This window comes from Mirounga leonina, unplaced genomic scaffold (genome assembly GCF_011800145.1).
Source record: "Mirounga leonina isolate KUSES-001 unplaced genomic scaffold, KU_Mleo_1.0 Mir_447, whole genome shotgun sequence".
NCBI classification, from domain to species: domain Eukaryota; kingdom Metazoa; phylum Chordata; class Mammalia; order Carnivora; family Phocidae; genus Mirounga; species Mirounga leonina.
The window spans coordinates 1,990,608-1,995,931 of record NW_023270757.1 but is presented as its reverse complement, the minus strand read 5'-3'; positions in this window follow the sequence as shown (position 1 = coordinate 1,995,931).

Genomic DNA, 5,324 nt, shown 5'->3' with positions numbered 1-5,324 from the left:
TAAAGAAATATTAAAACAAATCCCTAAGAGGTAGGGCCTACATGAAATGAGTGTGTAACCGCTTAAGCAACAGTTCCCTTGAGGCTAATAGGGCTTCAGTCCAGCCACCTGGGACAAAACAGGATTTTGATTTAAGCTGATGGTAAGTGCAGAGCCAACAAGGGAAGGAAGCTTTCCTTCTCACACTCTGAAGTTTGTGTCAGCTGCACTGGGCTTGTTCCCACATGGCCTTTCCATGTCCTCCAGCCAAAAAGCAGCAAGCTCACATACTTAACTGGAGTTTCACTGTCTTCTCAAGAAATCTATTAAGTACCCTGTGAATTTTGGATGAAACCCGACAGCTGTGCTAAACAAATCTTCCCAAGGCTTTCAGGTATTGCAAAAACAACCAAAGCCTCTTTAATCTCGATCTTAGAACAGTAACTGTCCTCGACCCACCACCACCTCACCCTTACCCAAGATGGCTTTGCTTGCATAGCACTCTGTGGTCACTCCTATCCTATCATTTGTCCCACAACATTAAAAACTGCTTATTGCTTATTTGCTGCCCAGACTAGGCTCCCCTTTCTGGGGGGGGAAGGGGTGGGTGATGAGAAGGGTATCTTGTTCACTATTATAACCAGCTAAGCACAAGGTCTGGAACACCTACATGCTGACGAAAATGTTTTTGGGTGACTGGATGACCAATTTGTAGAACACGTAGAATTTACAGAACTTTTCCATGTGGTCTCACCCTTCCTGCGACCTTACAAGCAAAGTAGGACAGAAATTACTAACCCCCTTCCCATATCCCAGATGCGGGAACAAAGCCAGGGGGCTCAAGACTTGGTCAACCTCATAGCACAATCAGTGGTAAAAACCAGGACGAGGGCCGGTTTTGCTGACTTGTCAAGAGTTGGTCTTTTCATCATATCCAGTTCCTGAGGAAAATTCAAGTTAATCACTCAGAATCGGAGTCCCTTTTCCTCCCACAATCACAGAGTTTGAGCAGAGCTAGAAAAGAGGGGCTTTGGGGAAGATAGGGGGTCATAGCAGTAAGAGGAGGAAGGCTTGAGATGGGGCTGTGGGATGTCTATAAACCCTGTGAAGTACCTAGTAATTCACAGTAAGTCAGTAAGCCTCTGACTTACAATGTTGAAGAGTGAACGGTACCCAGTGAGCATGGATCTTACTTAGAAAGCAGGGAGAGTCTAAAGTTGGATAAAGGCCACTGCCCATAAAACCCCAGATGTTTGGCTTGGTGTTTCAACATGTTAAATGTCTCATATAATTAATTAAGGTAGAAAGACAACAGTTATACTACTATGCACCCCATCAGTTTCCACCAGCCAGCTGACATCAACCACTGCACATGCATTAATTTGTTTCATACTCTCTCCCTCCACACGTGCCCTTGTCTTCATTTTGCATAAATAGCCATGAAGGGATGTGTCTTCACAGCTCCTTTCTTGGAGATGATCAGGGACTGGCGAGGAGTACCGTGAGCGGTCATCTTTGAGGTCAGATTACCCCAAACTACAGTAGTTCCTAAAAGACTCCTGCTTCTCTCTCAGCTTCAAGTGTGGGGAAAGAACTGGAAGTTCTGCATGAGTCTATAAATAAAACACTAGCCATCAGCTCAGGTGTACTGCCCCTACTCTCCTCCTAAGCCTATGTATGTGGGCATCCACCCCAGCCCTCTTTCAGCTTTGAGTTTCAGCAGGTGAACTGGCAATGGCTTGAGTGGGGTCAAAGGTCCACAGAGCAGGACTCCAGGCATAGCTGCCTTCCGTCTCCTTCAGAACAGCATCCCGACATCCTATCTCTGGGGTACAATCCTGTTTTTATATCCTACACGAAGTTACCGAAAGGCCTGGGCGCTGTCAAGTGCCTTATGAATCACTGTGAATTACCAGGTACTTCATAGGGTTTATAGACATCCCACAGCCTTGAGCCCCAAAACTTGAAGCTGAGGTATCTTGAGCCTCCACATCAGATTTTCAATGCCAAGGGCTCTGTCAAAGTCTCTGGGGACTCTTCTTTCTCTAAACACGAACGTGTCTCATGCTATGGATAATGGAGAAATGGCTTCCATCCATTCTCTCCTGCCCCAGACTTCCCACCCGATTCCATTTTCCACCTGAGTAGCCACATAAAGGAACATTTTGTCCTTCAAAGCAGCAAGTGGCCAAGCAAGATATGCAGACAGATCTGAATCTAGTAGTCAATGCCTCATTCGGACAGTGAGGATTTTCTCCACCACTCGCTCATTAGCTACCAACTTGATCATTAACTTAAGGTTCGCCATGCCCCACTGCTGTTTGCTTGAATTCTCGAAACCTTTGGAATTTCAACTGATACCAAAATTTCAACAGCTGTTATATCCTCCCCATCAAAAAGATTTACTATTGCTAATCTACATTTTTTCTCTCTGCCTCTAAGGAGCTTTTCAAAATTTGAGCCAAATATCCTATAATGTCATTAAAGTGAAAGAAAGGTAATTTAAACAATGAGTGGAATGACTGTAGAAAAATTGCCTATTGCACTAAATTTATTCCTCTGTGTACCATAAATATTGTTAAACAAGCATTTGATTCTTAGAAACTGAAGTCCCTATTCAAGACACCCCCTTACCCCCGCAAAAAAAGCAGGAGGCTGAATTTTTAGTTTAATTATTACCACAGCTGAGCAGCTGCAACAAAATTATTTCACTGTGCTGTGTATTCATAATTCAATATGTCAAAGTCGTCTCTGATTTCCTTAATGATTTTTCTCTATTTCTCAGATGTTTAGCTTAAAGGGAAAATTTTTAAATCACCTCTTTCCAACTGTACTCTTTCAATATATTCTTCTCTCCAGCAATTAAAGTTTACTGCTAGGAACTTTATATGGATCGTGTGAAACACACTCATTCAATAAAATACGATGTTATCAGATGTGTTAACAGCAACCCGCTTGCTTATCTCTGAAGAAATATCCTGCTTTATATCGACTGCCCAATAAACAATAACAGAAAATTCAGGTTATGCTTTGTTACTTGACAGACACACAAAGATTTCTGGCATAAAGAAACCAAGTTGCAGAAACTGTACTTTTTTTTTTTTTTTGGTTTATGTTTTAGCTAAAATCAGAACTTATTAAACCTCTTGGGCTTCTGGAAGAATGCAAAGGATTTAAAGAGCATTTCTTACTGGACCTCCCAGATGCTGGCAAAGGTCTAGGGAATGAGGAGGTGTTAAGAGACACCAGGCAGATATACACACATGATGGGTGTTAAGTCCATTCTTGATCTCTGGTAGAAAATAACCTTTCTTTACAGAAAAAGAAAATTCACAAAAATAAAATTCTTGGCTCTCAATCTTTTTTTTTTCATCTCCCATCTCAGAAGAAACAAACACCATACAGTTCTATCAGACCAGCTGACAAATGGGGCCTTTGTCTTTTTGTACATAAAGGTATAAAATGTGTACTAGACTTGTACACTTTTCAAAGGTAACGAGTCGTTAACATTTAGAATGCGCTATCATTTATTACACACTATGTGCTGGGCACAGATCTTAACTCTTTATGTGTAGTATCTCACTTAATCTTCACAACGACAAAAGGCATAGAAAACACTTCAGACCTGAGGCTGTGAGTCATGCTGCATAAAGACCCCAGAGGCCACAAAAGTCCAGCCACAAGAGCCACACAAGGGCATTCACAAGGGAGAGGACGAGGGTCTCCATCTCTGACCCTCTAAGCAGCCAAAGGCGGGGGAAGGCTAGGCCTCCCCCCAGCTTCTATCAAATTCCATCCTTCCTCATATTCTCCAGCCCCTTTGTCTTCCCCTCGAATCCTTCAGGATCGAAGTCAGAGACCGTTTCCGACCCAGAACACTCTAGGAGGCAAAGTTCACTGAGAGACATAGTATCAGCAGCCCCCTGGTAAAGGCAATTTTGCCCTCTGCAACCAAGGGAAAAGTGAAAACTCCTGCCCAGAGCCTTCTCACTGACCTGAACTAGGCCATAAGGCCACCCCCCAGCTGCAAGGGGAGCTGCCAAGTCAAGCATCTGGCTTCTTGGTCACCATAGTGGGCACCAGGTGAGAGAGATGGGGTTCGGAGAGTAATCCAAGGGGCCACCCAAGAGAATCTGTTCTCAAGATGATTCTAACAAAATAAGGTAGATTTCTGTATTGTCCCCAGAGTACAGGTAGTTACCATGTTAAGGGTTAGTGAAAACTCCAATGGGGGGAACAGGTTTTAAGGATCCACCAAACTAAAATCATGTGTTTAGTTACACTATTAGAGGGGAATCATTGATTCTAAAGCACTGGCACCTTTAGACCAGCAATCAACATAGATGCCATATAGTCACACATTCCAGTAGAGCTGGACAGGATGTCATGGAAAACTGCAAGCCAAATGGAATTTCAGAAGACACATAGGTGCATGGGAACTAATTAGTCTGGATTCTTGCATTGTATCAGCTCACACATACATGCACACGCACATCTCAAACAAAATGAAGCAGCCAGACTCAGACTGTGCCTTGCACTTGTTCTCATCATTTCACCTGCTGATTGAAGGGTCCTCATGTGCCTGATGTGCTGGATACAGAGACAAGCCTCATCCTGCCAACTAACTTCAAACCAGAGTTTTATTCAGTTCCTCCAGCTGCTTGAGTGGATTCCCCACGCTGGTCCCTTTCCTGTGCAGCCTTCCAAAACTGCTTTCAAGGATGCAAAAGACACAGAAATCTTCCTGGATAGAGTAGATCATTTGGTCTTACTATCCCATCTTGATCCTCTGATAATCCTGACCTACCATTCACAAATTAAACACTGCACAACAGTATGTATCTTTACTCCTTTGTTTGCTCATTTGCCCACATACTGATTCATTCATACAGCCTTCCCAAACCTCCTGCTCCACGCCATGTACCGTGCTGGTGTTCAGGTTAGAAAGAAAAAGTACACGTTCCTTGATCGAAGTACACATGTATTACTTCCTTTTAAGATTTTATTTGAGAGAGAGCACACAGAAGGGGAAGCAGACTCCCTGCTGAGCAGAGAGCCCAATGAGGGTCTCAATCCCAGGACCCCGAGGTCATGACCTGAGCTGAAGGCAGGTGCTTAACCGACTGAGCCACCCAGGTGCCCCAGCACACATGTATTACTTCCTATCTCTACTTCTTGATGTTGGTGCTCAGGAAAAGGGGGCCATCATGGCTTATGAAGACATTGGTGGCAGTGTGCACCCACAGGCAAGAAAGCAGCTGGTAAGGGGCTGGAGGTATGGAGGTGGCAGATAGAAGAGGCCGCCAGAATAGTTAGGAAGATTGGTCACATTGAACCAGTAAGTA